Here is a 25,392-nt window from a genome sequence, read left to right on the forward strand (position 1 = left end):
AAAGCGAAGGCATCTGAAATAGCCGCTTTTCACTTTACACCTTCAAAGAGGCAAGGATTCTGTGGGAAAAAAAACAAACCCAGAAACCCAAACAGAATTAGTGTGTGATCATATTGAAAGGGTGCTTCATAATGCAGCTTCTAATTTCAAATGATTGATTTAGCAATAGAGCCAGTGTGAAATTCGTTGACAGAACCATTTGCTTTTTGAAACTGCAATTCCATCAAAAGCAAAATGATCACAAAAAAGTGTTGATTTTTCCTGACATTTTTAGGTTGAAGGGAGGAGGGAAATATATTTCATCCCACTTTCACTTTTTCAAAGTTAAACTTTTCATGTGATTTTTTTTTCTATCACGTGATAATATGCAAGACAAAGTATGAGTGATGAAAACAATGGAACAATAAATATACTTTCATAACAGAATTTCAAAATTATTGAGTATATCATGGTTGCATTTCAAAATCAGGAAGCCATTCACAAAACAAAATTTATACACTTTGCATTGTTTCATTTTTGAACTTCTGTGCATATATATATTTCTGTCTATAAATGGGGTAGGAAAAGGGTCTAGTTGCAAAGCAGCAAGCTGTTGGTTGTTTTGGTTTTTTTTAAATTCCATCATGTGGTGTGGGAAATGTGAATCACATAGAGATGTCACCCAGGGCACTCTATTTCAATTTTTTGATAACAATAATAGGTTGTAAACATTAATATAGACTGCCTAAGTAAAAGGGGACATGCAGTTTTCATTTTGGAGATTCTGGCAAAGCAGGCACAGACTTTAGAGTCTCAGTTTGCCTTGTCTCAAGCAGCCTGTTCCTGCCCTGGTCTGATGTCTCACCCAAATGTACGTGAATAACATGACTGTTCCCCATCGGAGCCTTTTCTTCTTTCAGCGTTCCTTAGTTCAACCTATTTGTTCAGTCAGACTACATTTCCCAGTACTCTTTGCATATATTCCTTATATATATATCATACTCCTTATGTGTAAAATGGCAGAACATAGAGAATACATCGCTCTTAATATGAGGGCTTCTGTACCTTGGTTCACTTTATTTATGTTCAACACTGCCCTCGCAGTGACTCTTGCTGTCTTCAGTGCATGTGAATTGTTAGGATTGCAATAACAGAAGCTTCACTGCTGTTGTGCTGGCTGTTCACTGATGTCAATGCTAATCTTGTTTCACAGAAAACAAGCAAAGGTTTAGTCTAGTACTAAAGATTTGGTCATGAATATCACCCACAAGACACAGCCCCAACATTTGTTCCAAAAACGTGTGAGCACTGTGTAGCAAGGCATTGCCACAAAGCTACAACCACAAGGACACTGCAAAGCTTGTTTTGTTTTGTTTGTTTTTGTGGGTTTTTTTTTGACTCCCTCTTTATAGAACAGTCAAAAGAATGGTACAAAACAATGATACATTTCACCTCATCTGGATGGACACATGCTATCACCATCACAAAGGCCACAGAAGTACAAGTCCACCTTACACTTCACAAACATATCCCTTTTATTCTCTTTCTGAATCAAAAAATATCTTGTAACAGCTACCAGAATTCATCATCATGTTCTTACTTGGACAATTCATCTGTCAATAATGCTTCTATAGGATACGCTTTGGCTAATCCTTTAGCAAAGACTTTATGTTAATAAAAATGGTAACCAAAGCTCCAGACAGGCCTATGGGTACCTGTCTTGTAAGGAGATAATCATTTGGAAGTACTTATTGATCACCATTGACTCTAACTGAAACTTATTTGACTAGTTGAGTGGTTTGGCCTCTCTAGTTTAGAGTAAATGGTAACTCTGAATGGACAGTCAGGGGAGAGGAACTTTATCACTCCTCAAGATTTTTGAAGACTTTTATATTGACCAAATTTGTATGGTTCTTGGTGAAAGGGGGGAAAAGAGTCCTTTATAAAACCAGCCCTGCACTCTAGTAGGCACACTTACATGCACACTCATCAGCTGTCAAACTGCCCTTCTAATTTATCTAAGTGGATAAGATAGCTAAAAAATTATTACAATATGTTTTATATAAATATATCTATACAGATGTGTGTCTGTCATATTTCATTGTTTCATTTCATCTAGTGTTATCAAACTTCCTCGTTTTCTCTGTGTTGTCTAGTAGAGTTAAATTTTTTTCATGAGATTTTGCAAAATAAGTATGCAAATATATCTCACCAAGAAGGAAGGAAAGCAGCAACCTTTTACTGCTTGATTACAGCCTTTGACATCCGTCAGAAATCGGTGATACTGACTGCTCTATAATATATAAAAATGTGTCCTTATCTCTTTCTTTAATATTCATAATATTTCATCTCATTCATCTGTTTCACCTTTATTTTGCACATATCTCCCATTTTAATGACAACACACCATGAAACATCTGTAGGGGCCTACTTTTCTGCTCTCTCCCTTAGCCTTCACTGACCCCGTTTCTGCTGCTGAGGAAACTAATTTACTTGTATAGGAACTGCTGAACCTGCTAGAGTTCAGACTTTTAACATAACCTAAGTGCTGGTTTATCTTTATATTTGGGGCAGTAATTTCAAGCAATAACTTCACAAATAGCTGGCTCATCTCTGCAGGGCAGAGAGCTGGAAATGGAAACCATTAGTACTGGGGAAAAAATAGATAAGCTATTCACATTCACATTTGTATAAAGGCCTTGTGCTTTCAGCTCTTTGACTGAGACTCTCACCATAGCCTTGACCTTTTCTCCTGGATGATCAATCCCAGTCGAGTAACAAAGGAACCAGTAGAAATCCTGAATGCCGATTTTTAACAATTCCAATGTTCCTGATTTATCTCAATTAGTGAATATTTCTTAAAAGACTATACTTACCTTTGCCCTATGAATTGCAGTGTATTACAGCCAGCAATCAGAATGAGAAACAAGTATTTTGATTTCTCTTTGATTGATTTTTTTTTTTTGCATTAAATCTCAGAGACCAGCAGAACATTCCATGACACGTGCAAACGGAAGATGCACAGAGTCTAACAGAAGCAAATCAAAGATGCCAGGGTTTTGATAGTCATGAATAAAAAACTTATAAAAAAAAAAAGAAGATAAATGCATAATTAAGATAAAGGTAGCCTACAGAATTAATATTCTCTCTCATTATCACACATACACAAGTGGGACTGTGCTTTTTTGGCTTATCAAACCCACCTTAGCAGCAGGCTATTTTATGCATAGTAGCCTAGTCTAGGTCCCTTTCATCAATGCTCAGTCATAGTGCCTCTCAGGCAACACTTCAGATTCCTGAATGAATCAATTTGCCAAGCTATAAATATGTGAGTAGTCTACTGGGTGTGATGACTCCCAGCTGAAAACAGAAAGCCAAAATAGTAAAGAGAGAAGGAAATGAACACAAAGGTGGACTGAAGAATAAAATAAGTTTCAGAGTTGCAAGAAGTGGGGGAAGCTGTGCTTTTCTTTGTTCATAAATGAAATGGAAATGCTATTTTTATCTGCCTTGCAGTGATGGCACAAAAATTACTCTTTTCTAATTTCTCCATTGTTCTCTTCTTCTGCTTTAGTTACACTTAATTACATTAATATCTTCTACTGAAAGCAGGCTTTCAACCAAAAATTTAAAATGGTCATTAAGTATTGTAATTTATGTTATTTTTAATGAGATTCTGTGGGAATAACTTGCTTGAATCTGCTGCATATGAAAGTTTGATTAAAAGGTACAGAACTGTAAGTGTGTTCGTAGAAGTGCGTGTGGATATGTAAAAATATATATAAACTCACGAACTCCTGCATATATGTACACATTATCTAGCTAATGTCTGCGACATTTTTTTCCAGATAGTTTACACAAAGGATTCTCAAAGTGGACTTGATTCCTCCAAAGTGTCTTGAATGGCTTCATGTCTTTATCATATAATTGTATTTCCCTCAACACTGGTAAAGAAAAAAAAAACAACATTGCCTTAGCTGAAATAGCTTGAGATAGCTAGATTGTTATTTTGGGCACAGATTTGAGTAGGAGTAGTTTTGGAGATACCTATTCCTCTAAGACCACCCCCATTTATGCTAAGCCCTCTGAAACCATAGTTACTTCCTTAACAGTTTCCAGCTAACCAGTAAGAGCTGGAGGAAGGACCTCATAAACTGGGAAACTGTGAAGCTGTTGTACACATAGGGGAGCAGGGCATCATCATCGCTCCTATCCCACCAGGAGAGAGAAACATGCAGACAATTACTGTAGTAAATGAGAATACAGCCCCCAACAATTCTTTCTGCTTCTTCTTTCTCCCCTTCAACTGCACTGGCTATGGGACTGCTTGTTCTCAGGGTGCTCATTTCTCTTCTGCCTCTTGAAGCAAAATTCTTTTGGTTGATACAACACGTCTCACCCACAGTCTCTAAGCTGGTGATGGCCTTTGTAACCTGTCTGCTGTGGTGCCTTTTACTCCCATGCTGGTGTTACTTGGCCCAGATAGATACAAAGGTCAATGAGCAAATGGAGGAGGCTTTCCTTAGCTAGGGCAGGAGAGGTCATGCATTAAAATCTAGAGTATTCAGGTTCAGTGTCTGCTGTCTGGCAGTTCAGCCACAGGCACATCAAAACACCTGATCCACTACCTTTGCAGAGATGACTTTAAATGATGATATATTCCTGTCTTGAAAGTCTCAAGGCCAAAGACTATTCCTCTTAAATTCAGTGTCCAGGATCCTATTGATTTCAATGGATGGGTTTTCAGCCATCAAAATAGAAATGTATGCCTTTAATGACAGGCAGAAATACAGGGTAAGATAGACACAGAAGGGGTAAGAACCAAGGATTTCAGTTGTTCAGTAACCTGTGCTGGATCCGCTTTTGTTATCTGAATGTCAAAGAAATGTCTTTTATTCCTTAAAGTGCAAGTATCCTCAAGGTGAACTGCTAGCACATCTGTAATTGTTATTTTCCTTGAATATAGGAAGCTTCTTCTCATTTTGTCTTTTCAATAACAAAGAAATTGATGATAGTATTAGACTCCCAAGATACAACTTTGTTGGTTGTGTTCCAAAACCTTGTTTTAAGCAGAGAAAGTAATGGAATAAAAAATAGATTCAACTAATATTTTCTAGTACATATCATACAAAAATTGTGTACATGCTTAAATATATAGAAGAATTTAATCACTGAATTCAGTGAGGCTTCTTGATTCAACAAATTCATGTGAGAGAGAGTGGTTTTGCAGAATCAGATTCTCAGCCTGAACTCTGTGAGGCAAGGACTTGTCCTCACCATATTTGTGCAGAGGCTAACAGTCTTTGAGCATTATATAAATAATAATTCACCACAAAGATTAACTGACTCCTGTTGAAGATCCCATTTGCTATTCAACTGGCAAACGGCATTTAGTAGTGAAGAATTTAAAGCAGTTGAGATAAGATCAATTTGCTACTAGTAAAATTTTAAATCATATTGCATATTTTAAATCATATTGCATATTTTAAATCATATTGAAAGATCCACAGAATTCCTCTAATGTGGTCGTCTGTGTGGATGAGGTTCAGGGCTCTCAGATTTATCTTAGTGGATATCTCCATAAAGAGTGTTTTGGTAGGTAATGGAACTTAAAAATGACCTTGATTTCAGTATTTTTTTGTTTGTTTGTAAATATGCATTGCACATTTGGTAACAATGCTTGAGGTGGAGAAGGATGAAAACAAAAGCCTGGACCAGGTGAACTAATCTTCACACTAGAGATTGAGCATATAGGAAAGCCAGTTTCTTAATTGCAGTAAAGAACTCCTTCCTTTTCTTATAATACTTGCAAATTATGGTCCAAGATGGAAGATGTGCAGTAGTTGATCCGTCTGAGTGTAAAAGCAGTCAGTGGGTTTCGCTTTGCTTTTATCTCAGTCACAAAACAGTTGGTAATAAGCAAATTTAAAGACAATCCTAACATCTGATGTGGAAGCAAGCATGACAGAAAAAAAATACACTGATATTAATCCTCTCACAGGATTCTCACACTTCATGTCTTTGGGTCCATGTTAGAGCCACTCTCCAATCTTACAGTGACAGTTTTGCTTTGTCAGAGAAGAAAGATCCTTCGTTTAAAGTGTCTTAAAAATCAGCTCAAGTCAGTATTAAAGCTTGTTGAAAGAGGAAAAAATGTGCTGAGTAACACATTGCTGAAATATTTTGGTGACACGAAGCATAGATAGCCTTTTTATACAGACAATAATGTCCAAACCTTCAGGAGTATTAGGCTCCAATCCCAGATCTCAGGGACAATTTGACAGAGGAGTTTGTCTTTTTCATTGACAAGGAGCTACCCAGTGCCACCCAGCGTGCTACCGAAGGAGCAGAGCCAAAGATGTTTCGTGGTCTTCAAAAGCTGAGCACATGAATGCAGTGCATCATCTTGTCCAGGACAGCTAAAAAGGACTTTCCTGCAGAAGGCATACTGAAGGATTTCGTGTTTGTTTAGAGTAGTCTTGGAATTTCGAAGCACATGGTGTTACGGTTTTCACTTTGTTTTCTACCTTTGCATGTCTTTTTTTTTTTTTTTTTAAGTTATTCTACTTATGTTTTCATATCTGATTCAAAAGACACTGTTATGTCACTTGAAGGATTTAGTTTAGGCATCCAATTTAGACGCTTAGAAAAGATTCTTGCCACATTAGATATGCAGAAGAGAAGGCTACTTAGTACTTTTAGTGATTAGAAATGCCTTTGAAAGAGACAATTTTTTTCTTCCGTTCCCTACATAGGGATTTTACAATCTAAGTTTTGTTACCTAAATTACATACTTTAAATAAACAATAAGAATCAGTATGGGGTTTCTGCATCATTATTTAAGAGCTGTGTATATCTGTATAGGAGATGCACTTATATATCTTTTTTTTTTAATATTCTTTTTATTTTCCTACTTTTGCCTTTGATAAAGTATATGGTTTTGGTGAAAATTTACTATAAAAAGCCATCTTACTTAACATTATTATTATTTAACAGTAATGCTTGAGTTTTGCACACATTATATTGTTTAAGCATCTCTTGATTGCTGATAAGTATTTTTATAAATTTTGTGAGAAAATATCCTCTGTAAATGCAACATTTATAAAAACTCCCCACCAAATATTCCTTAACTAGCTAAATTAATAGTGCTATTTAGTATTTGAATTGCCAAAAAGTAATTTTCATTTTGCCTTGCATATTTTTTTTTTCCCTGTGAATGCTTTCCTAGGACACAGACTGAAGGGTGAAATGCATTGCCTTGTGCATTGTTCTTCAGTAAAAACATCAGTAGAACTCTAATTTCACACTCACAATTACTGGAGATGATACAAAATGCAGAACAAACCAGCTTGATTTCAGATTGTAAAGTAAGTTTGAAGTAGTATCAGTTACAGCAAGTTCATTAAATTTCAAACAGTCGTATCGGGGAGAGAATAAATATAGAACACTACAGTGTCATTTTACTAGGTTTCTATTCTTGCCTTTGAATTGCAAAAGTGTTTTGAATTAAAAGAATTGAGGATTACTATTTAATTCTTTTTTCTTTTCTTTCAAGGCAGAAAAGAATGAATATCTTTATTTATTGCATTACTTTATGCAGATTTCAGGAGTGGATTATATTAAGTAAGAACTTTACATGAAGTGGATCTAGTAAACTACAGTGCACATTCACAAACTTTCTGAAAATTTTCTATTTATTAGCCCTCTGGAAAAAAAGGAAGATTGTTCCTACACCACTTTCCACCACTATTCCTAGCGTAATTTATTAATCCATAGTTGTACCTTAAAAGCTTTGTCTCCTCCCAAAGTGGGTTTTCCACTATAGATTTACTTGAGAATCTCACCTTTTAGATGTGATTTGAAGATTTTGCTGAAAAGTATCAGTTTGTTGAGTGAAATATTTCACAGAAAAATCTTGCCTGGAGTAAAAATCCAATTTAAAATTTTTTTCTGGTGTTTAGTTATTTTTGGTCAGAATTGCAAAGGTTGCACTGACCAGTCCAGTCCAGTCCATGGCATTCATCTGGGGTCAGATGCATGTAGGAAGTCAAGTAGACATGATCGAGCTAAACATCTCAAGCATTAAAACACAGAAGAACATTTCTTTCCCCTGAAGAAAAAATTTTCTAGGTCTTCGAATCTACCATGATGCAGGTCAGAATTATTTATTTTTTTTTAAATCTTTTGTGGCTTTTTTCCTAACTAGCAAAGATTATTTGTATCTGCTTACTTCCCCATTTTCATCTGCCCACTCATCCACATCCACAGACGCATGCATATACACACACAAAAATAGAATAAGAGGTGGTGTAACGTTCTTAAAATCACAGCTTATTTTAAACCTATGGATTTAATGGAATTTATTTTTCTATTATTGTGCACATTATTTCTTCTTAATCCAAGTATTTCTATTTTCTTGTAAATATTTACTTGCTATCTGGCTCGACTGAATGTGGAGGTCTTACATTCTCTCTCTTAATTCAAGTCCGACATGCACTGTTGCAGAATTCTGAACCACAAAACATCCCATTAAATTCATTCAGTAACACAATACAGGTGCTATGCCAAGACCTAAAGATAGACCCAAAGTGATCATGCATGATTACAGGCAATGCTCTGACACAAACCTTTCAAATGTCTTACCAAGAAAGACAAGCTGCAAACAGGAGGATAATTAGGCTCTTTCTTTAGCAAGAGTACATTTGTGCAGTGATGGAGTAATTGCAACCCTACTGCGACACGTAGAAACTTTCTCAGAAGTCAGAAAAAAGACTTGGAAATTGTAGCCATTCAAGAAATCACTGGGTCTCTATTTCTGTTGAATATTTAGGAATATAAGAAAATACAAGCTTTAGATACTACGAGCATGCACAAATTAATATAATCTCTAATATTTGCAAATATTGCTCAGACTGAATTGAATTTTCCCATCAGGGTTTTTTTACAAGAAGTTGTACAGTGTTAAGGCTTATGGTTTGGGCACAAATCTTGGTGGTTTCTTTCCTGTTGCTCAACTCTTCCATTTGTACTCTATGATTCTGGCATGCTAGGAATCCCTGGGAGGTTTCTTGCAAAAGTTATACGGGAACAAAATCAAACCAAAAGTTTCTGAAATTTATGAGTATAAATCCTTCAGATTCAGCTACAGTGAAGTATCTCTGCACTTTTGTGGATCTAGACACTAGTGGTTGGTTTCATCTCACAACTTCAGCTAGATAAACATTAGAAATAAAAGTTACTCGTTCAGAGCTTGCTCAGAAGCTAGAGAATATTTTTCTCACGCAGCTTGAGGATGGAGAGATGAAGACTCCTACAGCAGAAACTGTCTGACTTCACTAATTACTGAGAGATTTGAGATTACTATCTTTTTACTTTTACACTGTGGTTACAACTGGGATGTAAGTGAAAAACAAAAAGCAAATAAAAGCACAAAGGGTTTGTCCTAGAACTCCACTGTTCAATATTTAACAAAATGTTTCGGTCTCATAAGTGAAAGAAAAGAGATCCTCAAAGGGACAGTATGTAACAGATTTAAAATCTGGTGCTTGCAGATTTCGCAGCTAAAACTGAGGAAGCCAGTTGTGACTTTAATTTGCATCTCTAGAGTTAATAACCTCAACCTGATTCTTAGATATTTGCTTTGATTCAAGAAAGGCAATGAAGACAGTGGTTTGAGTTTTGCCAGATCTTTAGTAAGTGATTCAAAAAGAGTCATATTGAAAACAACCTGATAGATAAAATAACAGTCTTGAAACAAGGCCCTGAAAATAAGCAAATGTGGTTTGTGTGTACATATTAGTGTAATTTTATGCTCCATTTCCAACATGGATATTACAATAATATTTCACACAAATTATAGGTCAATTTTCATATAGATGCTGCCCTAAAGGTGCATGAAATTACATTAGTAGGGAAAATTCACACCGTACTTGGCAATGACGATTGAACAGAAAAATAATATTTTAGTAACCTCACAGCTTTGAATGTGACGGTGGGTTTCACAATGTAAAACAAATGTTCCACCAGAATGCACCAGCTGTAATTAAAAAGGTTTGCATTATTCTTAGCTCTATGAAACCTATGAATGTTAATACCAGCACCTGCCTTACCAAGGCTTAGGTAATTTTATTATATTTTAATTTTCCAAAAAGCCCCATGCCAAAACACACTATTTCCTATGCTCCTCCTCATGACCTTGTAGCTTTTTCTCATCAGTGTAAAAACTTAAAAGCAATTGCAGTTCGCTCCTTTTCTTGTAGTTTGACTGTGTTAGCTGGCCAAAAAGAAAACCATGAAGTCCAGGTCAAGCCAGGTTCCCAGACTGCTGGCCCATGGACAGTCAGCACTCCTGATGCCCAAATTTATCTGGCCTAAATCCCTGTGCTTGGTGTTTCTTATCAGCTGGCTCCAGGATTCCAGATGGACTTAATTAGTGAGGGACATTAGTCCCAAGGACTGAGATAGAATTAAGACTGGATGACTTCTGGCTTGATTTTTTCCAGATTTTGACTCAGAGTCCATATTTCTGGGCAGCCAATCTGTACTACACTTTTTATGTTCCTTATAACAAGAAAATTTTCCTTTATGGTTCCTTGATGGTTGGTAAATGCCATAAAAAGCAACTAGCACCAGATTCTTTCCCTGTGGTATATTTGTCCTTATATTTGTCTTTCTAGTCTTTTCCACCTTATCTCCAAAGGTCTGTATAATTAAGGTCTGTATAATTAACAGAGGCCAGAGAATGAAGCAGGTGAAATTCCTGGCTTTATAGTTGCTGTTATAATTGCTGTTAGGATTTTTCTTACTCACCTACTTTCTATGTGACTCAGTTTGTCTAATAAAAATCTAAATTTTTAAGAAACATAATTCCTTGCATTCTCTAAAGGGCAATTCAAACAGAATTTAACTGTGACAATAAAAAAGAGAGCAATTATGTTCACCTACCTGTTCTCAATGAAATGAGAGACATGTAACTTTGTTCCAAAAGTAATTGTCTGATCTGAACAGTGAATACATCATGTCCACACCAGCCCGCACCCCTAATTTTGTGTTTCAGAAAACAATTGGCATGCAAACCAAAAGCAAGACTGACGAAGAGATTTAATGTCCCCAGATACCATTTGCATGAATATAGTATATCATGATTTAAATATTGTCAGCCAGAACGTGGATGTTCAGCTGACACCAGCCTCTACTTCTATCGCAGTGGTGCTAGCATTACAAATTTGGAGAACAAATAACTAATGAAATGTTTTTACCAATTCAAAAAACATGGAAGACATGATTTATATGCACCTTTACAGTCTTAGCTAGACTGAAATCAATTTTTAATAAGCTGTGTATGTTGGCTCTGAATTGCGATTATATGACTCACCATTGTGAGACGTGTTATAGATGGAAAGGACTCTCCTTAGAAAACTGACAGTCTTTCATTGGAGTTAGGTTGTTGCTGTTGTTTCCTACAAAGAAATTATATGTAACCATTTTCTTCAGGTCTCTTTAAGAAGCAATTGCTGTTTACCTATATTCCTTGAGATGTGGAAAACAATAGTTTTCTACTGAATGCTAAGTAGGTGACTGGCAAAAGAACATGAATGAAGGAATTCATGCATCAATATTTGAAACCTCATTAACATCTTCCCTTCTCCAGAAAACAGGTGTACCTTTTCACAGCAAACTGTGCAAGTCAGATGCATCACAAAAAAAAAAAAAAGTTACATGTGTTTTCTGTCACTGGGTTTGCAAAAATCCTTGGATTACGGAAATAAATGTATTTTTCTTTCTCATGAATTTTATGAAAGGAGTTCTGGTATGATTTACATTTGGCTTGGTGCTCAGTGCTTTCCAAAACAATGCCTGGTTCCTCTGTATTATAATAAAGAAAACTACAACTGGATTATTTTTTCTTTTTTTTTCTAATCAAAGAACTTCCTGAAGAGTGGGATAACCTCTTCACATAAGAGACAATGGCCATACTCATAACAAAGACAAGTGTAAAGCAAACCCTTCACTACATAGCCACTTTCATTTCAATTTGTAAGAGAATAGAAGTGAGCTTGACAGATCATCTACTCCTTCATGTGCACGACAGCAGAATCACCTTTAACTTCTTTTTTTCGGATGTTTACAGATACTTTGCTTGTCACAGGTCAACCAGTGGCTTACTTGGAGATACCATAGCCTAGAAGCTTGTCAGACCCATTACTTCTCACATCATGAAGACATAGAAAAGCCTCTGGGCAATATTGCTGTCCCAATAGCTGAATGCAGCACAGAAGTGGAACACCTGCTCATGGCTGGATCCACAAGACAGGCTGGAAGAGTTCTCCTTTTTGTGGATATGTATTTTGTCTCACTGCAGAAGTTGTTGTTGCTCCACAATAGGCTGTAAAATCAAGTATTTGGACCCCATGACTGCCAAGGCGAGTTGTTCATGTTCTACTAACAGATAAACATGAGAATCCTTCATTCTGACTTGTGACACATATAATAGAAGAAAAGTTCATTTCTTGTTCTATCTGATCGTGGTGACTAGTATTCTCCTCTCCTCAGTAAGGCTTTTTTTTTAAAAAAAATAATGTAAGAAACTGAAAATTTTCATGAGTATCCCTCATCCTTCAACTTTTTCTTCTTAGACTGATAACTTACCTTTTTTTTTTTTTTCATTTCCCTCACTTTTTTATTGATATGTATTCTAACATTCGTGCGGATGATGTTCTGCGAGATTCATAGAATGACCCTGATACAGCTTTCTAATCAAGAAAGAATGCCAACACATCAAAGATGAATCATGTGCTTGGATTATCTAAATTCAAGGGCTGGTTTACTGGAGAAAAAAATGTATTTGACAAAGAGGTTTAGCAAGCAATATGATCAAAATTAACTGATTTTTCTTTTCTATTCAATGTTATAGTAGTTTAGTAGGTGTGTGAGTCTGCTTACAGTTGCTTTGCTAAAATGAAGCCACAGTCCCACTTCAACTGCTCTTTTAAAGATAGCTGGAGAATTTTTACTGGACAATGTTCAGCCACAAGCAGCTCTCCCACATGGTATTTTCTGTTCTGCACCAAACTTCTGGCTCACGTTAGCATTAGTGATTTTGTAATCCAAATCACATTGCAATAGCCACTGTAGAAATACCGTGTTTGACAAATGATGGACTTGGACTTCACAATGATGCTATTTGGGGCCTGACCAGAGCAATGGGTATTGGAAATCTGTCAGTTGTGATTTGTTTCTCCTGCCCAGTATTCCAAAACCTACATTGTGACTTCTATTGCAGAATTTCTCCAGACATTTATATCTCCCCAGAGAGGCAACTCACTCCCCTGGGTAAGGACATTGAGTGTTCCAGTCTACACTCCCAGCAGGTATGTAGATGTGTCGATGCTATTAATAGGTGTAATCTCCCCTAATTCACACTGGGAGGTCTAAGTCTTACTTCTTCAGAATGGATGAAATTACACGTGCTAATTCACACAGTCTCAGAGAGAAGCAGCAGATGCCCCATGGACAAGACTTGAACTGGGCCACTTGAGCCAAAGCTGTATTCTTGATGGCTGTAGCAAAAGGCCCTGTGCCCATCAGCACAGGGAAGGATTGCAATGATCATTCAGCTGTCAGTGCCCCATGCAAAGTTCATGCATGTTAACAGTTCACTTCTAGACCATGAAGCAAACATTCACAGATGATTTTTCTGTAATTGGGATATTCCATCTGTATTGGTAAGATCACCTGCAAGTTCCCATAAAGTGAGGTGACAGTAAGACAGAAAGTAGCAATCATCATGTCATTATACTATGAAGTAGAATTCAGTTTTCATGCTGAACTGAAGGAAAATCCCAACTAAAACTTGACTGTTTGTTAATTAATGGTGTATTTAGACAGCAAAAATAGTAATGCAGATATCAACTTTATATTTTTGTGCCTCACCTAGCACAAAGATCTGTCTTGACCTATAGAAGTTGCTGAATTTCAAATGTTCCATAAAAATGGTAAAATTCTTGCCTTTCCCAGAAAGAAAAGAATCACTTAAATAAATATTGCTCATTTCATTTGGTTTTCTTTTCTTTTTCTAAAGACCAGTTAGCATATTGCAAAGACACGAAACACCTGTTTGAGTAATTATTTTTTTTTACTGATGAACACTACTGTTGTGGTTCAGCCCAGTCAGTAGCTCAGCCACCACTCAGCCGCTCGGTCATTCTTCCCCCTTGGTGAGGTGGAGAGGAATAAAATGTCACAAAAGGCCTGAGAGTTGAGGAACAGGGAGAGATCATCCACCAATCATGGCCCCGGGCAAAACAGATTCAACGTGGGGACAAATCAATTTAATTCGTTAACGATTCATTCAGAGTAGATAAAAAGAAACAAAACCAGATCTTAAAAACACTTTCTTCCCATCCCTCTCTCCTTCCTGGCTCTACCTCCTCCCCCAGCGGCGCGGGGGATGGGGAATGGGGGCTGCAGGTCAGTTCGTCACACGTTTCTGCTGCTCTTTTCCCAAAGGAGGAGGACCCCTGACACTTTTTCCCCTGTTCCAATGTATCCCCTCCTCACAGGGCAGTCCACAGACTTCTCCAACGTGAGTCTTTCCTGCAGGATGCAATCCTTACCCATCACATTGCTCCAGCGTGGGCTTCTTCTCCACAGAGTCACGGCTTCTTAGGGAGCTGCCACCCGCTCTGATGTGGGGTTCTCCATGGGTTTCAAATGCCTGTCTACTTCGTCACCAGTCTCTAGCAGCAGAGACCATTCTCTATGACCTCCTTCAGGCATAGGCATCTCTGCTCCAGTGTGGGCTTCGCCACGGGCTGTGGGTGGATCTCTGCTCCACTGTTAATCTCCACGGGCTGCAGGGAGGCCGCCTGCTGTCTCACCACAGGCTGCAGGGAAATCTCAGCTCTGGCACACCTCCTCCCGCTCCATCTTCCGGTTTTTGGAGCCAGAGAAGCTTTTTGCAGCTACTTACAGGGGCCATTTCCACAGCCCCTCCCGTGCTGCCAGAATCCCATCACATAAACCCAGCACAACTACATTGAAACACAACGCATGACAAAAAGTTCCTAAAATATCAGTAGATAAACTTCAAAGAGATGCACAAAGTGAATTAAGTGAATGGGCTTTTCCCATATAATTATGTTTTAAATGGATTCTTCTCTACTATGACCAACAAAAGACCTAGGTAAAAGAAAACAGCATAGCAGAATCCTGTAGAACAGATTTAGATAGTAAGAGTACAGTATGCTCAGTAAAAACAGTCCTAGAATCATAGAATCATATAATCGTTTATGTTGGAAAAGACCTTTAAGTTCACCAAGTCCAACCATTAACCTAGCCCTGCCAAATCCAACACTAAACCATGTCCCTAAGCACCGCATCTACACATCTTTTCAATACCTCCGGTGATGTTTACTAAACCACTTCCCCGGGCAGCCTGTTCCAATTCTTGGTAACCCTTTCAGTGCATAAATTTTTCCTAATATCTAATCTAAACCTCCTCTGATTCTTACCCATCAATACTCAACCCTTTTATCACCATCATCAAGCTCTAGACAGTCGAAACACTCTCTAACATACAGAGCTACCCCACCACCTCTCCTTCCTTGCCTATCCCTTGTGAAGAGTTTATAGCCATCCATTGCAGCACTCCAGTTGTGTGAGTCACCTCACCATGTTTCTGTGATGGCAACTATAGCATAGTTTTCCAGCTGCACAATGGCTTCCACCTCCTCCTGTTTGTTGCCCGTGCTGCGTGCATTGATGTAGATGCACTTCAGTTGGGCTATGGATCCCACCAACTTTTCTGGGGGGAGAAGCCCTAATTCCTATGTGACCATTCTCAGACACTTCCATGGCTTCTAACACATAAATAACCCTTGTGTCTTTGCTGCCATATGGATCTCCATCTCCTGCCTCCACTGAGATGGCAGACTGAAGGACCTCACTAGCACACTGTCCCTCAGACATTGGCATGTCATCCCCTGCTTATCTCTAGCAAACCTGGTTTGATCCCTTTCCTCCTTCAAATTTAGTTTAAACTTCTTTCAGTCAGCCCTACTAACTCCTGTTCAAAGATCCTTTTCCCCCTCTGAGACAGGTGTACCCGGTTTGTCGCCAGCAGGCCTGGTGTCATGTAGACCAACCCATGATCAAGAAAACCAAAATTCTACTGGTGACACCAGGCTCGGAACCAGGTACTGAGCTGCTGGCTCTTCCTGTGTTAAGTGTTCACCACCCTTTGAAAAGGCCATGATTATCTCAGTCCAGTGTTTTTTCTTCTTTTCTTTTCAAGCTCAATAAAAACATTCTCCCATCCCCCCTGCGAACTAGAAGCACTTTATCTGTGAGAATTCTTTATTAAACTTTATTTCGTTTTATTACATCAAAACTATAAAAGAAGATACAAGTATTTTGTAATGTTGCTGCTCCAGAAATATCTTTGGGATGTTAATTATATCAGGGACAGAAAAAGGGATACTTTGTGGAAAAAAATATCTATCCAATGAAGCATATTCCTAAAATTTTTGTTGATTATGCTAATAAATAAAAGGGTAGCAGGGAACAGCTTCAAGGCAACGTAGTGTTCGCTGGTCTACGTCTCTATTCCTTCGTAAGCTTGAAAATGGTTTGCAAAATGCGCAGTTCGAGAGGTGCAAAACAGAAACCCAGGATGAGTTAATGGCTGGATGAGTTATAGGTTATATTTGTTAACAACTAAGCAAACATTTGTCTGTTGAAGAATATTACTTTATTTCTCCTGTTACATTCATTTCCTTGGATGCGTACATGTAGTCGTGCATAAAATTGTTTGTTTTTACAATTGCAATTATTTTCTGCATCAGGTCTTATAGATCTTGTTCATCTCCTACAACAATGACTGAAAAAGCAATGTCATAGACACATGTTCTGCTTGTATGTAGGTTCAACCAAGGCAAATCAATGCCTAATGTAAACTACATTAATATAACCTAAACCTTTTCTAGTATAAATGAAGAAATAATTGCTAATGCACATGGAGATTCACAGCTTTGACATTTGGTTCTTAAAGCTACTGCAGTCTCAAAACTGCTTAAAACCAATACAGTTGTTTTTTCTCTGACTGTGTCTGAAATACAGATCAGGGATCTTAAATGGATGGATTACAATGATTATGGTGGTAATTACTGCTATGGTAGGAGATAACGTTATTACTTACGCATGAGAAAGGGCCACTGGTTTATTGTCATCTACCATTCATCTGTGCTATCCAAGTCAGAATGTCTCAGGCCAAAATGTCCAGAGAGGTATCTAAGTGGAGCACCACGCTCCTTGTTTTGACCGAGCCTTCCTGAATGATTTATCTACTCTGTCCAGTCCTTTCAACTTCACCGTAATGAGAGCACTCTCAGTCGCATTTTTATTCCGTTTAGATTTTATAATTATAAATACTGGTTGGATTAGTCCCTTAAGCACAAAAACTCTACAGTAATGATGTTGATGTTTTCAGCAGGTGGTATTGTGTGACCTGTAGCTCCCTCAGACTCAGCACCATTAAAAATCCTCTCCTTTCTTTTTTATTTTGTTACTTCATGCATTTAAGACTTTTCCCAGTAGTCTCAACATAATGTAAACCTCATTACATTTTCTATTTATATTTGGTATATCTATATGCATATATCTATATATATATATGTATTCATGAAATTGAATTTTATCTATTCTCCCTCCACCCTCCCGGTCTCTCCTCCTCCCTCTCTACATCCGTATTTATTGCATTAACTTTATCAGTTAGCCTTGAATTTTAGTGTGGCACTGAAGGAAGAATCTATTTCATCAGTAGAGGAATGCAGCAATGTTTCTGAAGAGGTTTTTTTTCCTGTTAAGAACAGTCATTTCTCTGGTAAATGCTTCCTTTGGGAGCATTTCCAATAAAGGTGTTTCCGGAGGCCTGATTTTCCGCTGCTGAGCACACCTGGCCAACATCGGTGTTGACATTTACTGGGACATTTTATGGCTTCAGCAGGGAAGGATTTGTATGTGTCTATTTAAAAAGATATTATTTAACATATTTCTTTTTCTGAAACATCTCAATAGAACTGTATTCATCCTTTTAGACTTCATATTAAGGTAACTGGCCAGTGGATCAAGACTCAAGAGATAAATTTATAAACATATAAACATGAAGAAGCAATGTGTCTGACAGAAGGAGCATGTAAGCAGCTATAAGGGCAGGCAAGAGGAAACACCCTCTAGTATCTCTTAAGCTCTCATTGATTTTGTTATCATATTCCTTCTTTTCATTTTGAAGCAATATAAATTAGAATTAAGGAGGAAGTAGCATGTAATTTGCCAGTATGAAAATCAGCATTGACCTAACCTTTCAATCTTACCCACAGAACATGAGACACATGTCCCAGAGTTAGATATCCCAATGCCTCAGTGGACATAAATGAAGCTCTCCTGATTTTTATAAACCCAGGACCTAGAGCTAAAGGTGTGATTTTTCCAAGTTGCTTTACCTTTCACCTTAATCTACTCATGCTTTATAATTTCAAGACTGTCCTGGCTATTATGGATTGGAAATATATTTTCTCAAATACACAAATTTTTTTTACTGGAAAATAAAACGTTGACTATCATTCATTTGATTCATAAAGAAGAATCAGAAAACATAAAGACACCTTACAAAGACTAGAGAGAGTATCCTCTAAGAGAGAAAAAAGAGAAATCCTTAAAGGGTTAAAAAAAAAAAGAATAAAACCAGAATATTTCTGTTGCTGTCACAGAACAATATGAACTCCGAGTTCTTCAGGCTTTCCCTCCTATCTTATTCACAATAGGATATCTTGTTTGCTTGCTAGATTTCAATCCTTTTGGGATAACTATCATTGCTCTTCTGGTTAGTTTTGCCTTGTACCTGGTTTTACATTGCCCCTGTCATCTTGTATTTTTCTTTCCTCTTTCTCAGTTTTGTGTAAGGATCAGCCTATAATATTTTTCTATAAGGGTTTTATTTAAGGGAAAAATCCCTACCACATAGCACTTTTTTTCAAACGGTGGCTGTGGAAGGCTGACCTCATAACTTTATTTAGTTATCTTTATTTTGATGCAGAGCATTAACTCTTAAAAAATTCTGATTTGGATTTTTTGTCCATCCCTAGGCAAAAAAAAAACCCCTTGTGTTTAACACTACATCCATTTCTTCATCTTTCCTGGATTCTAAAATTTTCTCCATTTTAATCTGCCTCGGGATATTTTATTATCATATTTGCTTATGTCTAGGGCAGAATTTCATCTAAGGTATTTCATCACATTCTTTTGTATGCCAATGAAATATGCCAACACATAGCACTGGAAAAATTGGCTATCTTAAAATTAGATGAAAGAGGTTATATCCATGCTGTCACTTTAGCTCAGCTTGAGTTCGTGCCCATGCTCCAACTCCCTGGTCGTCTGCAGTGCCTGTCTGTTGGCTCAATCTTCAACTCTTACTGGAAACGAGCCAAATATCTCTGCAGGTAGAGAAACTCAGACACTCAGGGGCACAGGGTAATTCAAACTGTGCCTTTGAGTTTCACACAGGTCTTGTATAAAACTCCCAACTTTAAGAAATCATTGCACAGAATCATAGCTAGTTAAAAGTAAGGGGGAAAAGCAAATTTTTTTATTGCCAAATTAATTTTTATAGTAACAATTTAAACCCAAAAATATTTTCACAGCCTCAATATACTTGATTTTGAAAATGTTTGCATGTTTTTCCCACTTATTCCGATGTCAATTTGTTTACCTTTTTGCTCCTTCATCTTTTTTTTCCCCCAATTCTTTTCTCATTTAAAAATAAGAGTCAAAAAAAGTTTTAAAAAATCTTTTTGATTCATTAAAAAAAAATAGTATCAAAATTGAATTTTGCTTCAATAGGAAGACTGGTAAAATATACTTTAATTCACTTTATACAAGACTCCTTATGGAATTATTAGCTGATTTAATGTCTCTTACAACGTAAACATGTGAAAAGTACTTACATAAAACCAGTGATTTCTGGGAACACAAAGATTTGTTCCTTGATGTTAGGTGGTTAAGAACTCTCCCTCTTAAAGATATTTCCATGTCTTTGAATGGCTCTTGTGGTGCTTTGACCTTGGCTACATGCCAGGTGCCCACCAAGCCGCTCTATCACTCCCCTCTTCAGCAGGACAAGGAAGGGAGAAAATAAGATGGAAAAAACTCATGGGTCAAGATAAAGAGAGTTTAATAAAACAGAAGCAAAGACTGTACATGGAAGCAAAGGAAAACAAAAGATTTATTCTCTCCTTCCCATCAGCAGATGATGTCCAGCCACTTCCTGGGAAGCAGAGTTTCAGTACAAGTACTGATTGCTCCAGAAGACAAACATGGTAATTACAAATGTCCCCCCTTCCTCCTCCTTTTTCTTAGTTTTTATTGCTGAGCAGACATCATACAGTATGGAATATGCCTTTGATCAGTTTGGGTCAGCTGTCCTGGCTATGTCCCCTCCCAAGATCTTGGAGAAATGTTGGAGAGACAGCCCTGGTGCTGTGCAAGCACTGCTCAGCAGTAGCCAAAGCACTGGTGTGTTATCAACATCCTTCTGGCTTCCAACACATAGCACAGCACTATGGGGGCTGCTACGGGGAAAATTAACTCCATCTCAGCCAGAAGTCATACACTCTTTTTCAGAAAATATGGTTTTGTACAAAATTTCTGACCAACCTTTAGCCTCATGGTCTGTCATGGAGAAAGGCAGAAGCAAAATCCATGCTTGCCCTTTTGACTCTAGATATTTAGGATAGGTAAATCAGAGCTTCTGGATGGAAACTATCTTCCATGAATTTGAACATCCAAATCTCAGCAGTTATTTTAATGCATTTTTAGATAGAGGGTTACAAATACATATATATATATATACACTTTTATTTATTTCTGTGACATCTTTTCCCTTAGATTTCTCTTTTTTGATGGAAAAAGAAAATTATTATTTTACTGCTGATGCCAGCACTTGAGAAGTTTTCCATTCCTATGTGTGGCAGAAATGGTTTTGGTTTTAAACCTCATACTGCATTCATGGCTGCAGTTTAACATAACTTGAAAAAATCATCTGAGAAATCTCTATCCCAACCAACAAAAACAGTTTTATGTAATTCTTGACAACATATTCTAACATAGCAGTACCAAGGGGGGAAGAATTCACTAGTAACTAATATTTTTGCTCAATCTCATCTTTAGAGGTTGTGAATAGCAATCTCCACAGCAGTAGACTTTGAATGAATTTTCTTTTAGAGAAAAGCTTGTGCTGTTCATGGTCATGAAGGAATGGAAATGAATACATCTAGTGTGGATGCAGGGATGAGGGGGACCCTCTAATTCCCCTTTGTACAGTACAGAAATTCTTTGGAAGAATATTACATCCTGAAGTTCAGAGGAAATTCGATTCCTTTCAGCTATAGATCCTTACATTTATTCTTCCATTCTTTCCTATTTTCTCTTCACAGTTTATAGAGAATCATTACTTTTCTGTTTTTCTGTATGTACGTGTGTCTCTGGTACTTGTGCCTTTCACTTTTCTGTAGGAATTAAATTACGTTTGTAAACTTTTTACATTTGTGTATTTTGGCTCCCTTAACTCTCTGCAGACTCTGATTTCCCCACCACAGACACAGAGTAATTGCATAATATTGATGTTATTCTCCTATTTTTCAATTCTAATTCTCTGCTGCCATACTTCAAAATACCAATTTGTTTCTCAACATCTACAGTGTACATGGAATAAGACTGTACTGTTAGCCAAGCTGTCCAAAGTGATTTGTTCCTTTTCAGGCATGTTTGCTGTTTTAATTAGTTCACTTCCTTACAATGGAAACAAACCTTATTTTTTTAAAGTCCGTAGTCTCCCTATTTGCCACGTCCCTTCTGCCCATTAAAGCCTTTCTGATTTTTTTTAAATCGAATTGTTGATAGTGTCTCTGTTGGATCATGACAATTTTGCTTGTTGTAGTTTTTATTTTCAGTGTATCAGAGTTGACCCAGAGTATGGCTGACAGTGAAATTTCTGAAATGAAAAGTAATGAGGGTGACACTCCAGCTGGATAGATAGCTTGTTAGAGAATACATATGCAGAATAACTAGTACTAAATAGTGATGCATGATGAGGGAAAATAGAAAGTCTTATAAGAGGAGATGGGCTCTTGAGATAAAGCAAAAAAGCAATGTGGTGATATAGAAATAGAGCACAACAATTAATAATAGCAATGCTGATACTAATAATTTAAATTATTAGTGATAACTGGTAATGCAAGATACAACCATGAAGTCCCATGTATAGACAGAAATATTGCCCTAAAGAAATTCTAATCTGGGTGTACTGGTAATATGTGGCTGAAACTAAATAACATGTAGAACAAACTATGAAAAAAGCTGTCTGTGAAGACGTAAAAGCCTAAGGGAAGATATGGGAGATTGGAGGTACCTGAAAGAAAGATAAGACAAGAAAGGGATGACGGATTGAGGGAATCTCAAAGACTGGAAAGGAGGACTAGTGACAAACATCCTGTTGTGGAAATCTGCCCTGATAGCTCTGCTAGTGTGAGAAAGAGTTTGAGAGGAAAATTTGTCCTTGATTTGAATTATATTCCAACATATTTAAAAGTTAAAGATGTGTTTTGCTGGATGCCTGGACTCTGTCTTCCCTGGGAGGAAAAGTCTTTCCTTCAGATAGAGGAAAAATACGCAGAAGCAGAAGAAAAACTACCATATTACAAAAAGGACACTATTGACCAAGCAACACAGCTCCAAGAAAGGATCACCAGTTCATCCAGACCTTTATAATCCAGGTCGAACACAGTGGAAAAATAAACTATCACAGTAAAAGTGTTATCTAGAGGACAGGAGGAAACACTTTGGCATCCCTATCACGTAACATGGAGCCCACAACGCATGCAGCATCAATAACGATGTGGTGAGGTGACAGGTTCCTTTTGTCTCCCACATTAACCCATGTTAAATGGATTTTGGTTTCAGACCACAGAGCATTCCTTCTGAACATGGAAATCCAACTCAAGGAAAATATCAGCACTTCAACTAAAAGACAAAGTTATTTTTTCAAATACTGAACAGTTAAAATGAAGAACCTTCTAATAAAAGAAAGAAAAATTGCCTGTCACTAGCTGTAGGAAAATCCTTCTAAACTGTCTCTTCAGCAAGACTTGAAGTTTTTCTTTTTATGGCTTATGAATAAAAAAATAGCATTCATTAGAGGGATACATGTATGTACAGATGTATGCACACACCTTAGTCATTCTTTTCATTCTCTTGAAGGAGCTTTGTTAAAAAGGGTCCAAATTATGCTTCTGTGAAACAACTCAACTGATTAAAAGATGCAAAAAATGTAAAGGTTGGGGAAAATTTTAGTTAAGTTTTAAAGATTAGTTCGGGACTTCAGACGAATACATTTTCAGTCGAAGAGCAGAAATGATTAAACGACCAATGAAGATTTCTTTCATCCAGATATCTCTATGAAAGTGCTTAAAATTTGTTTAGCTTCAATGCACAAATATTTATTTTGGTCTTAATAGGTTTTAACACACACTAGAAGATAAGTAAAAATGCTGCTGATTCTTATCCTTGCAACACAGCTCATTTTATAGAATGCTATTTTAACGAAATTTTGACTTTGAATTAGTATAGAGAGAGAGTACTGTTTGGGGCCATGCCCGGTGAGATCCTAATACCAAACTCACACGTTTTTTCATTTTCAGAAGAAGACTCGCCTAGGGAATCCTATCAGAGACTCAAGATTTGCAATAGTATTTTCAGCTGGTCCTGTTCTCACTGCAAATGCTGCAAATGCTGCAGAGAAACAAGCTGAACCAAAGACCAACTAAGCCAACTGTGTTCTTTGGGGTGTGGAGGATGGCTTTTATTTATTTTCTTCTCCGAGTTTCCCTTCTTCACACGTGCTTATTAATAAGCTCCTATTTAGCAACAGGAGAGGTCTTCGTTGACTGACACGTATGATGTCGGTAGGAAAGACAGATAACTGGCAAGCTGGACTTTTAATTTAGTAAACTAAGGACTGGGTGACCATCATCTTGATTCTCAGATGGTGCTTACAAAAAAAAGCCATACTCTTTTCAGACAAAAAAGTAAGCAAGCACGACCAATCAGTAGAAAGCACAAATACAAATTGTGCAGCACACTATACTATTTCAAAAAGCAGTGGACTGCTGAAGCTATGTTAACATACACCAGCTGAGGATTTGATCCTTAGCTCGGTTTGGCAGCAAAGGGGATATGTTTGAAAGGATCCTTATTTTCAGCATGTACCTGTAAATCCTGTCTCTATGCTGCCTTAGCAAATAGTCTTTGTAAGTGTGCATTTCAGTCAGCTTTCCTTTATTCTTATTTTCAGGGAGAAGAACTTACTCGTTCGTATTGATATTCTGATATGGAAAACTATATAGATATATTCAATAAGATCTGTTTCCCAAAAACCAAAGTTGCTAAACCTTAAAAATATTGTCCCACTGTTTTTTTAACTTGCTTTGAAAATGCGTTTAGAAGAAATGTGAAGTACTGGAATGTCAGTCTCAGACAGTCCCTTTATGAGGTCTGCAGAGCTGATAGAGTAAAGATGGTGGCTTTACAGGCCTCCCCCCTCAATAACCCAGCTTTAAAGGACTGGAGCTTCCTCCTTCCAAAGGTTATTCCTTGAGTTGTTAATTTTCACCTATCCACCATCAGAGAGTAACAACTTCCATTTTGTTCCACAAAACCAAAAAAGTTGATTTTCTATTTATTAATTTATTTTTTAAGATTTTTCCCATTTCTTCCCACTTTTTTCATCCAGAATCTGGAGTTTGACCTTCCTCCCAGAACAAAGCAGAAGTCCTTGACCCTTTGCAGAATTTACTGGCGTGTGTCATTTAACAGCATCTGGGTCCTGCTTGTCTACTGTGTGTGATTCGGATGCATCCACACCACCAGAAGTCAGTGGAGCCAGGTAGATTTATGTCAGCTGAGTTTTCCTCTGACCCAAAATCTTATAACCTGAATGCCTTTCAGGGCTGGAGGACACAGGGTAAACAAGCGGAACTGTTCCATTACAGCTTAGTGTTGCTAGCAGTAGTTCTGCTTGTTCTCAGATGGATAAATAAATGGAGAGGTATTTTTGTAGCAATTTGGAAAGTGACTTTTCCTTTCACAAAGGAACGAACTAACACAGTCTGTAACGTAGTTACTGCTTAAAATGTGTTTGGATTTTATACTCCCTAAAGTAGATTTATTTTTGTTGTTCTTATTGTCTAATTTAATTCAGAATGCTGATTGCTGAATAGTAATTTGTACACCTTTGGGTTTGTTGAGATGAAGACTGCAAAGCTTGTTTAAAAGAAGACAAGGTAAGACAGGAATTGTAAT

Source organism: Tauraco erythrolophus, chromosome 5 (genome assembly GCF_009769465.1).
Source record: "Tauraco erythrolophus isolate bTauEry1 chromosome 5, bTauEry1.pri, whole genome shotgun sequence".
Taxonomy (NCBI): domain Eukaryota; kingdom Metazoa; phylum Chordata; class Aves; order Musophagiformes; family Musophagidae; genus Tauraco; species Tauraco erythrolophus.